Source organism: Arvicanthis niloticus, chromosome 4 (genome assembly GCF_011762505.2).
Source record: "Arvicanthis niloticus isolate mArvNil1 chromosome 4, mArvNil1.pat.X, whole genome shotgun sequence".
Lineage (NCBI taxonomy): Eukaryota > Metazoa > Chordata > Mammalia > Rodentia > Muridae > Arvicanthis > Arvicanthis niloticus.
Window position 1 is genome coordinate 40,427,082 of NC_047661.1, and position 14,866 is coordinate 40,441,947.

The window sequence follows — 14,866 nt, forward strand, 5'->3', positions numbered from 1 at the left end:
GTCTGACATTCATCGAGGGCTAATTGCTGATGTCATCTGGGTCTGAGAATCACTGTTGTAAGGTTGATACTCCACCTTGGCAATTGCTTGGATTAAGTAGAAACTTGGGTTTTTAACTGCTTCAAGTTCACAGCAAAACTGAGCAGCTCAACCTGTATGTACCTCCTATCTCTGGTACACAACTGCTTCTACCCACATGTTGCCCCTGCTGGAAACTGGAAACTCTGAAATGACGATGTTAAATGATGCATCCTTGAATAATCAATTAATCTAATAATAAAGCAGGATAGAAAGCATGAGACAAAAATTAAAACACAGCATCCAAAGAACATTGGGATTCAGTAAAGTAAGTGTAAAAGGGAACATTCTAGCATACATATGTTTGGTTTTCTCAATTAATCTAACTATACATATCACATAGCCAAAAAATTAATAATAAGTGGACTGATAAAATCAGCAAGTATTTTTCAAAAGAAAACATACAGAAATATCCAAGAAGTATTTTTTTTAAAATGCTCATATAGTAATTTGCACCAGGGGATGCAAACTAAATTGGTTACTTAGAAACAGTATCTATATTTATGTTCATGGTGATGTAAAAGAATTCAGAACATGCTGTTGCCTCAAAAGCCCCATTTTCTTAGGTTCTGTCAGTACCTAAGATCCTTCATCATTGAACTTGGAGCCAAACAGTAAATTAAATGTCCCATCAGCTATATTTTATATTTTACAACAAGAGTTACATCAGAAAACATACTGAGTTTTAAAATGATATATGTTAATTAATGTGGAAATTAATATGGCTGAAGTCACTCCTTAACCAGAAAGTTTCCCAAATAACCACACAGAAACCTTTTAATATTTCAAAGCTTAGGCCTTAGCTAGTCAGACTCTCAACTTGTTCATCTAAGTTAACTGGATCACTTTGCCCCATCCCATGGCTAGCTATGACTTCCAGGCACATAATCATGTCTATGTCCTCTCATCTCGCCTGGCAAAAGGGTCTTCTTTTTTCTTCTTCCCAGAGTTCCTTTCTTCCTCCCAGGATGTCCTGCCTTCCATTTCCTGTCCAGCTAATTGATCACCAGATTTTTATTAAAGCCAATCAGAGAATGTATTAGGTAGATGAGGAAGGACGGAGACACAATTTCACACAGTTTACCCCAACTCTAAGTGTTCTATGAGACAATGGAATGAATTTTCTTTAAAAAAAAAAAAAATCAGTTTAAAGCAAGCTGAACTGGCTCCTTCATCCCCATGGTAATAACTTCTACCTCTTTATCAATATTACTTGTTTGTGAAAACTTAATGTTTTTAGTTGCAGATAACTTCACTTCATCTTTTACATAGACTATTATAACAGCATCTCCAGGGTGACCAGGACCTCGACACATATGTGCGTATCACCATACAGCATCTTTACTACATAGCTGTACTCCTGTGTCCTAAATTGTTCAACATCTGAATCCACTAACTGCATTTCAGTCTGAAACTTTTTCTTGATTTGGTGTTTCAAATACTAGCATCAAGGTACCTTGTTATTTGGCCTTTAATGTAATGAGATCTTTGTGCCAGCACATTTTAATATTTTGGACTTGGTGGTGAAATTCCCCCTATAGCCAGGTTGCATTTATAGCAGTATATGTCAAGGCATTTAGAGCACAGGGTGAGCTACAGCAAGGAGACTTGAGTCTGTACTCTGTAGGTTCTCGACAATCAAGGCAACATCCCAGCTAGCCTTCTTAATAAGTCCTTGAGTCCCTCCATCATCTTATTCAGGACAGAGCCTTGGTTGCACCAGGCACACTTGAACATGATGGCAGAGCTACATTGATGGGCTAGAGACCAAAATAAGAATTGATTATGTTTAATTATGTGCCTGTATCTCTGATCTCTCTAAGACTTTTAACATGAAGGGGTGTTGCATTCTGCCAAAGGCTTTTTCAACATCTAATGAAATGATTTTATGATTATTTTTCTTTCAGTTTGTTTTTATGGTGAATTGATGATGGATTTTCATATATTGAACCATCTCTGCATCCCTGGGATGAAACCTACTTGATTATGATGGATGATAATTTTATGCCAAAATTTATCCTGTGTACAAAAAATGCAGGGTTGGGGATGGAGAAGAGACTGAGGGAATGACCAACCAATACCCAACCCAACTTGAGACACATCCCATGGGAAATCACCAATCTGACACTATTAATGATACTTTGTTATGCTTGCAGACAGGAGCCTAGCACAAATGTCCTCTGAGAGATTCCACCCAACAGCTGACTAAAACAGATGCAGATACCCACAGCCTAACAGTGGATAGAGCTTGAGGACTCTTATAGAAGTATAGGAGGAAGGATTGTGGGCTCCGAAGGGAATAGGAACTCCACAGGAAGACCAACAGAATCAACTTACCTGGACTCTTAGGGCCTTCAGAGACTGAACCACCAACCTCCCCACACATATGTAGCAGATATGCAGCTTGGTCTCCATGTGGGTTCCGAACAACTGGAAGAGGGGCTATGCCAAAAGCTGTTGCCTGTACTTAGGATGTGTTCTTCTAGCTGGACTGCCTTGTCAGGCCTCAGTGGGAGAGAATGTTCCTAGCCTCACAGAGACTTGATGTGTCAGGGTGACAGGATATGGGGAGGAGGGGCACACCGGCTCAGAGGAAAAGGGAAGGGGAGGATAGGGGAAGGATTGTGGGAGGTGGTGGCAGGGAGGGGGGCAGTGAGTGGGATGTAAAGTGAATAAGTAAAACAAACAAACAAACAAACAAATGAGGTGTGGCCAGCTTAGGAATCCTGAGTATTGAAACAAAATCAGCAGAGTAGAACTTAGTTTAAAAAAAAAAAAAAAAACACCTGTGTAGGAAGCCGCTGTTAGTGGTGGTATAATCCACCATTCCAAGATGGTACAGACATCATGTCCTCCACTAGTAAACAATTAACTGCGCAGGTGCAAAAAGGCAAAAGCACGCCAAAAGTCACTGCCCATCCCGGGGCGTAATATGGGGTGATGAGTGAACAGCCAATCAGAAATGAATACGTCACTCTAGGGTGTATTTAAGCTGTGCCTCTTCCTGTCTTTGCCCCTTCTGCCTTCTTCACTTCTGCTTATACAAGATTAAACCCTCGATGTGGTAACTACCCAAATTCTGTCTCTCGTGTCTCTCTTCCACGGGCGAAAGAGGACACGGGAGGGGCGCGGAACAACTGGAGCCGAAACCCGAGAGTTTCAAGGCAACACGGAGGCCCCCAAGTTTTGGGGCGGGTTAAAAGACTACAGGACGAGGTACACCTCTGGAAGATATGCCTGGGGTGGAAGCATTTGTGGCAAGCGGATTTAAACTCACCACTGCCGCTCCACTAGTTAGCTTCTTGCTTGCATTGCATTTGTTTTTAACTTATTTGTGTTGTGAGAAAGAGGGCCACTCTAGCATACCAGAACCAGGGCATGTTATCCGGCATCAGGCCAAAGAGCCTGGGGATCAGGCCAAAGGGCCTGGGGGTCAGGCCAAAGAGCCTGGGGAGACAGAGTACTCAAAAGGAACAAGGGCTACTGCAGAGCTCATTAAGCTTATGGAACCTTCACCGGTGGGTGGAGAGAGAGTGGAGGACAAAAGGATCCTCCTTTATGACAGAATCTTTGGGGAAGCGTCTGCGCTCTGCTACCTGTGACGGCTTGCAGCCCGGCAGAGCGAGATCAAGGGAGCGTGGCGCGAAAGACAGCCAGAGGAGGGAGACAAGTCTGCTCTGGGAAGCGGCCTCCCAGCGGGCACACGGGGAGTGCCCCTCGAGTTTAGAGCAAGCAATGACATTAATTGAACAGATGATCTTTGAAAATGCCACAGCTGAATGCGGTTTGGGAAACATCCTTACTAACACAGGACTAGCGGCAGCTAATTTACAGAGGGCTGCAGCCCTTTTCCAAGGTCAGGGACGAGATAGGCCCGAGCCATGGCCGGGAAGGGAGATGTTTGTGCTTATTCCACAGGTGAAAACAATTCAATTTGGGTCCCTACGCGGCTGGTACAGATTGTGAAGAAGGAAGCCAGATTGCAAGATGACGACCCTGATTCTCCTGACACTGACATTTGATTTGGCGATAAGTATACCACTATGGGACATAGTTAGATCTTGGCCTGTTCCCTTGCCAGTACATTCAAATGCTGCAGTGCTGCCTTTATTTACAGCTATTGAGTGTTACTTGGTTGCCCCGTCCTCAGGGCACACCGGCCAGCAGCCTGAGTTATACAATGCTACAAGTTTTCGATTAAATTTTACACTTTGTTTTGTGGCAGCAAAACTTTACAGCATAAAGGTAATCTACTTGGTGTTGATTTTAGAAAAAATAGATTGCTTACATCGTTAAAGATTGGTTTTTTGATTTGCCTATGTTTATAGAAAAAAGATACAACACGTGTCTTTTAAGGTCTACAGTTTAAATTTAAGGTTTAAAGTTAAGGTCAAAATCACACAGTTCAAAACCTAGCCAAGCCTCAGAGAACAGGCCTGAGGGAGGTTAAATTTACATTTGAATTAAGACAATGCAGACTGAGCTCTACAGCTCAGGTGCTAAAAGCTCCTTTTGTCCTGGGTTTTTACAACCAGGTCCTAGAAATGTGCTTAAGGGGATTTGTCTCTTGCCTTCATTTTTCTAGTGAGAAGAGGGATAAATCTAAGACCCAAAGACTTTACAACAGTCTGTGGGCTAAAAGTTATGTTTATACTGGAGAAATTAAAATTATGTCCTCCATGAGTATAACTGTACCTGCTGATAAAATACTGTTCAAATTATTTTAATTTCTTTTTAAAAATGAGATGCCTTGGATTATATTTTCATTAGACTAAAGAAGATTGGTTATTAAATTAATCCAAAATAAAGTTCAAATTTAAGATTTATACGGCCTAACTTGCCTACTCCAGCTGCCATTTCAGTAAATGCTTATATAAAAGATGTTTTATACCATCCCTTTACATTTCTGGTAAAGGTGAAAGGTTTACAGGCAGTAAATTTATTCATAATATTTAAGAGCCCATGAAGCGATATTTGTTAGAAAAAATTGCTTCAAAAATGGTTAATTGTTTTACATTTTATATATATAAATATTGTTGCTGCTTTAATACAAAAAAAATTAAGAGGTTAAATCTTTTGGTGTGTATTATTCATTGTGTGATACTTTACTAGTGGATTTCTCTAAAGAAGTTTTTTCTGCAAGCCATTGCTCCAATATAACGAGCTTTAAAAATTTTTAGAGTACTTGTTACTCCAAAAAAGGATTCAAAGACAGTGTCTTTCAATATTTGAGACAATCTGGGGCTACAGAAATGGCTCAGCCGTTAAAGGCTAGACTTTTAAAATATAAAGACTGAACTCCCAGCAACCACATGGTGGCTTACAACCATTTGTGGTGGGATCTAACACCATCTTCTGGCTTGTGAATGTACATACAAAAAGAAAATGGTTTACTTTTAATCTTGATTTGCTCTTAGTGATTTTTAAAAGTTGTTAAGAGATATTATTTGGCTAAAACCTCATCTTAAGCTTACCATAGGAGGATTTAAACCTCTGTTTGATGTTTTCAAAGGGATGCAAGTCCTATATTAAATCATATGTGTATTTTCTTGAGTTTATCCTGCTTCAACACAATTAAATTATGTGTTGTAGCCACTGTTTAGAATGTTAAAAAGGGTGTATCTGCCTTTGTCTTGTTGAATGGTGTGCTTCATGAAGTGCAGAATGTTTCAGCTACATGATCTAATATCTCTAGCCATTTGAATAACATTAAAATTAATAAGGTGTTTAGGAATGCATCTGCACAACCTGTGTTGGTGTGTGTGGACCCTCCATTTTTCTTTATGTTATCCAACTTTCAGAATAATTCTGATGTCTTGGATTATAAGAATGTTACATGCCTTTTGGCACAATGCTGGAATGGATCACTAGACCTAGCCATGGTTAATAAAGTTACAGCAGCTACTGTTGCTAATCAAATTTCAGAAAAGACCTCTAAGGCTTTGACCATTTTACAGAAAGTGAATGCATATCAGGCATCCTGTTGGTCAATCAGAGAGTTGATTTGCTCCAAGCCCATGTGGAGCAGCTCAAGGATGTGGTTCAAATAAGCTGCGTGTCAGCAACCCCACATCCAGGTATTACACCTCTGAGATTTGTGAATGATACATTTATTCAAAGCCATAATCTTTCTGCTTATTTAAAAGGGAGTTGGACTGGGGAGTTGGACCAGATGCAACAGCAATTGCAGATCCGGATTTCGAGCCTTGATGGAGCACAGATGAACCCTGTTTCCCTTGGCGATTTTACTTCTTGAATTTCTTCTGCCTTTTCCTTCTTTCTTAATTGGTGGGGATAGGTCTGTTTGATGCAGCCCTATGTTGTGGATTAGTGTTCATGTATGGTTGGTCTGTAAGCTCAGAGCCCAACAAAAATGTGACAAGGTCGCTAGCGCCCAAGCACTCGCAGCCTTGGAACAAGCATCTCCCCCTGAAATTTGGCTATCTAGGCTAAGAAAGTAGCCGATGACTGAGACCCTCAGTCGATGCACCCTAAGGGTTCAGCCCATTGCACTGGGTCGATGAGAGGTCTAAGTCCAGCCAGCCCTTGCCTAAATAGCTGTGGTACCTGAATAGTAGGTTGACAGCCCTTGCACTCCTGGGAGCTATACTCCATTGCACAGGGACGGGTGTCAATTCCTCTTTACACCCCCTTAGCCCTTGCACCCAGAGGACTTGTTTCCATTGCACCTGGTAGGGTAAGGGAAATTCTTCGGGCTGTAAGCTCTTGATTGCTTATTCCCCCAAGATGGAGTTTGCTTGATCGGGCTTGAGTTCAAATCTTGATTGGTGCTGCGCTTAATAGGCAAAAGGCTGTTTCATATTAATAATTTAAACAGGGGGAGATGTAGGAAGCCGCTGTTAGCGGTGGTATAATCCGCCATTCCAAGATGGCGTGGACATCATGTCCTCCACTAGTAAACAATTAACTGTGCAGGTAGAAAAAGGCAAAAGCGAGCCAAAAGTCACTGCCCATCCCGGGGCGTAATATGGGGTGATGAGTGAACAGCCAATCAGAAGTGAACACGTCACTCTAGGGTGTATTTAAGCTGTGCCTCTTCCTGTCTTTGCCCCTTCCATGGTCTTTCCGCTTCTGCTTATATGAATAAAGCCTCGTCTGTGGTAACCACCCGAGTATTGCCTCACGTGTCTCTCTTCCACGGGTGAAGGGGACACGAGAGGCGCGCGGAACACACCTGGGATGTCTGTCACCCAGGAAACAGATGATAAACGCTAGTGAGAATGTAAGGAAATAAGGAGAAAGGAGCCATTCCCAGGTGGTAGAAGTATAAACTTGTACAGCCACTCTGGAAATCAGTGTGAGGGTTACTTAAAAATTGAAAAATAGAACTGTCATATTGTTAGGAGCCGTGGCGAGGGTGATAGCATTTGCCATTACAAGATGGCCCGGGCATCCGGTGCTCCCACAAGTAAACAACTAAACTGCGCAGGTGCAAGAGGAGAAAGCACGCCAAGCCACTGCCCATCCTAGGGCATAATTATGGGGTGATGAGTGAACAGCCAATCAGAAGTGAACACGCCACTCTAGGGTGCATATAAGCAGTGCCTTTTCTGGGCTTGGTGTCTTCCGCTTCTGCTGATACAAGAATAAAGCCTCACTGTAGTAACTACCCGAACACTGCCTCACATGTCTCTTTCGCGGGCGAAGGGGACTCGGAAGGGGTGCGGAATATCTGGGAATGTTATCACCGCTCACGGCGGCTCCTAACATCATATGCCTCTCTGTACAGCTCCTAAGCATATACGCAGAGAACAGAATGTCCCAGAGTAAATGTCTTTCCTCAACCATGCATTCTGCTGACACTAGCAAGGAAATGGACCAACCTAGATGTCTACCAGCAGATGAATGGATAAATAAAAATGTTGTACATGTACATATAGTGGAATTTTTACTCAGCTGTAAAAAAAAAATGAATTTAAGAAATGTGTAGGAAAATGGGTAGATCTGGAAAATGAAGTGACCCAAACTCGGGAAGACAAAACCCGCATGTTTTGTCTCACATGCAGATTCCAACTTTTAATACGTGTATCTATGTGTGTGAGGGTGGTTGTCAATGTAAGCTTAGAAAGGAGACCAAGAAAGTTTTAAAAATGCTGGAGAATGGAGAGGGGATGGCAAAGGGACACATGACTTGAAAGAACAAAAGAACCTGGGTCAGAGAACGATAGTGAGGAGATGAGGGGAAAGAGGAGTGGGAAAGTGAAGAGCGGTGTAGTGGTCTGAATGAGACACCGCCCCTGTAAGTCCTGGGCATCTGAACACTTGGTTCCTCAGTTGTTTGCTGTTTAGGAAGGATTAGGAAGGGTGGCATTGTTGAAGGAGGTGTGTCACTGTGGGTAGGCTTAAGGTTTCACCCCCACACACACCTCCCCCCAGTCACCATCCTCAGTGTGCCTTCTCTGCATCCTGGTTACTGAGCAAAATGTAAGCTCTCAGGTGTTCCTCCAACCAAACCTTTACTCAACCATCATACACTCTAATCTTCTAAATTCATGAACCAAATTAAATACTTTTTAAAATCTGTTTCCTTGCCTGTGGTGATTTGTCATAGAAACAGAAAAACTAAGTCAGAAAGATCATCTAGTAACATATCTATTGTTTGAAAATGACATTACTACAAATACTGGGTATCCTAACTTTAAATTTAATTTAATTCAATCAACAACAAAACAAAACCTAAGAATAGCAAACCTAATTTACAGAAGGAAGAAACCTATAAAGACTGGGCAGAAAACAGTAAAACTAGAAGTCTAACATCTAAGACCTATGAAACAAATTATTTTTCTAAAAAGACAGAAACAATGACCTCTAATTTTGACTAAGCAGGAAAAAAAATAGAGAATTCAGAACAAAAGAGGGGATGTTACAGTTGATGCTACAAGAATTCAAATGATCATAAGAGACTAGTATGAACAACATATTGAGATTATGTATAATCTAAAAGAAACCCCAAAAAATCTTTACAAACACATAACCTACCAAAACTAAATCGTGAAGAAACAGAAAATCTAAACAGATCAGTAGAAAGCCAGAAGAAAATCTGTCTAGTGCCTGTTAGTAGATGGACACATAAAGAAAATATGGGCCATACATACAATGAAGCTTTATTAAGCCACAATGAAGGAGGAAACTACACCATTTGCTAGACGATGTATGGGCCTGGAGATCATTGTGTTAACTGAAATAAGCTAGTCTTATTTCAGACATGACATGGTGTAGAAGGCAGGGACAACATCAATGTAAATGGAAGATTATTAGGGATATAGAAAGAAATGAGACAGAGGGGGAAATAAAGGGGTAGTGAAGAGACCAAACATGGTCAAAGCACTTATTAAATGTTTAAAGAATGAGTGCTGATACTTCTCTTCAAAAATTGAAGAGGAGAAACTACTGCAAATGCTTGTTATTAGGTCAGCATTACACCCATGCCAAAGCAAGCTATGCAAATTAAACCAATATCTCCTAGGAACATAAATGCAAGTGTCCTTAAGCAATTCCTAGCATATTCAACACCTGATGAAATGGGATCTCTCCCTAGAACACCAGTATGATTCAAAATCTGCAAATTACTAGATGAAGTAGACCATACAAACAAATGAAGGATGAAATCACACTATTATCCCAAGAGAACCAACAAAGACAATGACAACATTCTGTGTCTTTTCATGATTAAATACTCTCAAAAAATTAGGCAATCCCAATGATAAAAAGGTGAGAACTTTCTCCGTCAGACCACAGATAAGACAAGGAGCTCACTTGAGTTACTCCTATTCAACTCGAGTTCATAGTCAGCATAATAAGATAAAAGAAGAGACTTTTGTAAAATTCCAAGTTAGTGATGGAGAGGTAGCTCAGCAGTTAACAGCACTTGCTGCTCTTGCAGAGGCTCTGAGCTGACTTCCCATCACCCACATAGTGGCTCACAGCCATCTATAAGTCAGTTTCAGGATATTCAACACCATCTTTTGACCACTGCTGGTATCAGCAAATGTGTTGCACATATATGCAGGCAAAACATTCATACACATAGAATAAAATTTAAAAATCTAAAAAATTAATTAAATTAAAATTTGAATACAGATTAAAGAGAAAGAAGTTTAATTATCTTTATTTACAAATAATATTATTTTATTTATAAAACTCCAGACTCTATCCTAAAACACACATACTTACTCTTAAAGGAGAAAAGGAAATAATTTTTCATTGCATAGGTCCATGAGTCAACTTTTCTTTTTGCTAAGGTTCACTGAATCATTTCCACAAACTAGCTTAGGCCAACTTCTACAAATAATCTTCTCTGACTTCAGAAAATAGAAACAAGGAAAACAAGGCAGTGTTGCAAAATGTACTGATTAAAACAATAATAACAATACTCAAAATGAGGGTGTACCATCAATTTCATTTTTTAAAACAAGATACATAGATACTTGAAAGAAAAAAGAAAATTTACTAGGCAAGGCAGAAATTATATGCCTACATTTTTCAGACACTATGTAGGAGTTAGGGCTTCCCTGATATATTTAGTACAGTGACCCAGCCAGCCTTGCCTGGCCACTTTCCACCTATTTGCAGGTATAATTATCTCCCAGCAACTCGTTTGGCATGACTTCTCTGTTTAAGTATAAAGACAATGGCTGTCTCATGTACTTCAAGAGTTTGCTTTAAGGACTGTAGATAGGTTTCTGAAAGATTTTAGTATGCATCTTTCTATTCTTGTTTTTTATTTCTTCCTTAAAAAGCAATGTGTATTTCTTGTAGAACTTCAGAAAGAGTGAGTAACTCAAATAAATCAGGACAAAAAAAAAAACCCAACACCTGAAAGTTGATTAAAATCATTTAACATATTCAGATTCTGTGCACATAGTGTACATTTGTGGTTTTGCCTACATATATGTCTGTGTGAAGATGTCAGATCCCTTGGAACTGGAGTTACAGACAGTGTGAGCTGCCATGTGGGTGCTGGGAATTGAACCTGAGTCCTCTAGGAAGAACAACCACTGCTTTTAACCACTGAGCTATCTCTACACCACTGTTTTTAAACTTTTTAATGGCTATTTGGTCTATATTACTTATTCTGACTTAGTAGGTCCTCTTGATCACACCATTCTGGTTCCATTTAATCAAAGCAATTCTTTGCTATCAGACAGCATTAGTTTTGTCTTGGTAATAAAACATACCCTACAGGAACTGCTTAAGGAAAAAAGGACACAGTCTTGCACAGAGCTACAGAAGGTTCTGTTTGTTTTGGCCAGGAAGGCATTCCAGTGAAGTGGTGGGAACATGAGACAGACACTATTTCATCACACTGGGGCAGGAAGCAGAGAAAGAGGCTTAGACCAGGGCCTTGGTTAAAACCTTCAAAGACTCACCCCTCAGGAGCCCACTGTTATTAGCCAGGTCTCACTTCCTAAAGGATCCATAGATTCCTCAAGTAGTCCCACCAGCTGGGAACACTAAAACACAAGGCTGTGGGCTTATGATAACCTCTGAAAACTGAACTACTGTGAGCATTCTTGATGGTTTTTCTAAAACCAAATTTCTCAAAGTAAATATACCAAATGAATGCAGATGTACACATTGTGGACCATTGATGAGTGTCACCAAGCAGCCATTCTGAGAAGATGCACTAAGCCCCATAGTTCTCTGCACAGAAAGAGGTGTTGGAAATGTTATCAGAAACCTCTCCTACAGGAAGAAGAAACGATAAGGGCAACACGTAGTGATCTGCTTAGATTTTACTTCAGGAAACGTTTTTCATGTAGACTGGCATCTGTGATTTTGTGTAAAAAAAATAAATAAATAAAACAAAAAACAAATACTCAGTGGCTGTGCCCACTCTTCAAGCAATCAGAATCTACAATAGTTTTTTATTATTTTTGTGTTGCCAGATAATTAGAAACTATTTTGACACAATCTCCCAAGGGGACTTCTAGACAAATATAGATGGCTCAACTATTTCAGCCCTAGAGTGTACTGGCTATAAACAGGCCTTAACAAGGCTGTGGGGTGACTTGTGAGAGTTGTTTCCTCTCAGCAATAACAATGTCTATCATTAAAGAATTTACAAATGAAGGGAAACTTTGAATCACTTAAATATGGACAACTAAGATAAGGGAGACAGAGAGCCACAAGCATGAGAGTGGAAGGCCTGGCGTCGTTCAGTGTGGGAGCAGCTGAGTTCTGAGGTGTGGTGAGACTGCACTGCATACAAATATAGAAGGAGGCAGGACTATGTGGAAGGCCTGGAAAGGGCGGGGCATTGGACTGGCAGGAGTAAAATGTCAGCAATATACCTAACTTTGTGGTGGAATCTAACAGAAAAATAGAAGCCAACGAACGCCATTTCTTTCTGAGACACACTTAACTTCTAAGACTTCCACATAAACTTAAGTTCAAAGTCTCCCTGGTACCCACCCTCTTCCCTCCACTTTGTGTTCTGTACTGCCATGTTGGGAGCCGATTTTTAGCAGAAAGCGGCTAGATTATCTTTGCAGCCATCTGGAACCATATACCCTGATAAGAGATTTGGTTTTCAATAGCCTACAACAGCTGAAGCACACTCTGATACCCCACATATTTTGTGTTGCTGTTTATTGCCCCCAGCTGCAAGGCACACGTGGTAGCCATGCCTGCAAGGCATGCAGTTCACGTGCTGTCCACGTGCTATCCAGGCCATACATGCCTGTAAGGTGCACATGGTATCCAAGCCTGCAAGGCACACAGTGCACGTGCTATCCACGCTATAGATGCCTGTAAGGCTTATGTCATATCAACACCTGCAAGGCACGTGGCAAAAGCATATAAATACCTCAGATTTCCCTTCAATAAACGAGACTTGAGACTTGATCAGAACCTCTGTCTTGTCTCCATTCTTCGCGTCCCTTCCCCTGCAGCCCCACTCTCTCTCTTGACCAGAGCACTTAGCCCCAAAGCGTTGAGGCAGAGTATGGGTCTCAACACTGCCATCTGTATTACCTGCTATTTAACCTTAAGAAAGCTAATTTTCTGACTCATGTGACATTGAGTAAATAGATGTTTATTAAAACATGTTTCTGTTACATGCCTCATACATTATCTCTTTAAACAGAAAATTAAGAAAATATGCCCATGATAAACTCATTAAACTTATGACTTAACTCCTGAGGGGGGGAAATGTATCACTGGGTTTTGTTGTTGTTGTTGAATTTTAAGTCTTTGCAATTTTAAGTGGCCTTAAGCTATGCCTACATTCTTATGTTCTTATATTAGAAGAATATATGTTCTTATATTACAAAAACAATTTTTATCACTTAGTTTTAAAGCTAGTAATGTACGTTTTGCCCAGAACAGCATACTATATTTCTAATATACTATTAAATTGAACTTAATAGAAAGGGTAAAGCTTATCGAACCACATCTTCTTTTAGTGCTTGTCAAAATGTACACACTCTGTTCTACCCGGAGTGAGCTACTCTTATTTTGAATTGTTTTCCCAAATTTCGAATATCTAAATATAGGCTTTTCCATTGTGTGGAACAATCCCAAGCTGCGTACATACAACTAAAAGTACTGGGATGGAGCCATTGTGGATTGTTTTCTCCGTGCTCAATCACTCTTGAATTGGCAGAACTCCATTTTTTACATGCTTATATTTTTATAATTTGGAAAGTAAAATAAAATTTGCAATTTTAGAAGTTTTCCAAAAGAGAATGGAGTTGGAAGGATCTTGAGATCTATAACCCAGAACTTTTGAGCCCATACCTTTTTTTTGGTCACCAGCCATAACTGTTCTTAATACAGCATCTCTGTTCGTGCTATCTTACTTTAACCTTGGAACAGTTTTTTGTCTCCGGAAACAAAAACCTAGAAACTTCAGTTTTGGCTTCCAGCCTCTCTCAGATCTACAGCCATTTATAACCATGTCCCTTCTGGCCCCTCACACCCTGTTTTTCCAAATGGCCCTAGATTTTCAGTGTTTCTCTGAAGCTTATCTGTTCTTTCTCTCTGAATAAGCTAAAATGGAAAACTGTGGGGTTGTGAGAAAGGAAAGGATCTCCTCACCTTGGGGAGAAGTAGGAATTTCAGCATGATACTGTGGAGGTTTGAATGAAAATGGTCCGCATACACTCCTATGTAGTAGCACTATTAAAGGTATGCCCTTCTGGGAGTAAGTGTGGTCATGTTGGAAGAAGTGTGGCACTGGAGGTGGGCTTTGAGGTTGCAAATGACCAAGCCAGGTCCAGTATCACTTTCTCTTCCTGCTGCCTGCCAATCTCCAGCAACTATGTCTGCCTGTGCTGTCCTGGGAACCATGATGACAATGGACTAAACTTCTGAACCTGTGATCAAGCCCCAAGTAAATGCCTTCCTTTAGAAAACTTGCTGTGACCATGCTGTCTCATCACAACAATAAAACCCTAATTAAGACAGAAGTTGGTGCCAGGGACTAGGGTATTACTGTGATAGGCCTGGCCATGTTCTTGTTTAGAGGAGTGTGGACTTTGAAACATTGGATTAGAAGAGCAGTTTAACAATGTAAGTGGGAATTAATGGGCCATCCTAGTAGAAATGTGGAAGACAAAGGTGCTGAGGGTAATCTGAATGTGGCTGCTTTAAATTAAAGAGTTTTGGATTGATTGCATTTGTAGAGATTTCAAAACAGCCTAGTGTGGACTGTGTCCTGTGGTTTATTAGTGGTCAGTCTTATGTAAATCTATAATGAAAATGTGCAAGCTAAAAAAGGAAAAATACAAAATATACATATGGTTCAAGGAGAAAGGGGTCAGCT

General features: G+C 40.5%; 1 pseudogene; it reads right to left on the reverse strand.

Moving 5' to 3' along the window:
* Positions 1 to 1,220: 1,220 nt before the first annotated feature.
* On the reverse strand, positions 1,221 to 1,815 carry LOC117707316 (proliferating cell nuclear antigen pseudogene; annotated as a pseudogene).
* Positions 1,816 to 14,866: the final 13,051 nt, after the last annotated feature.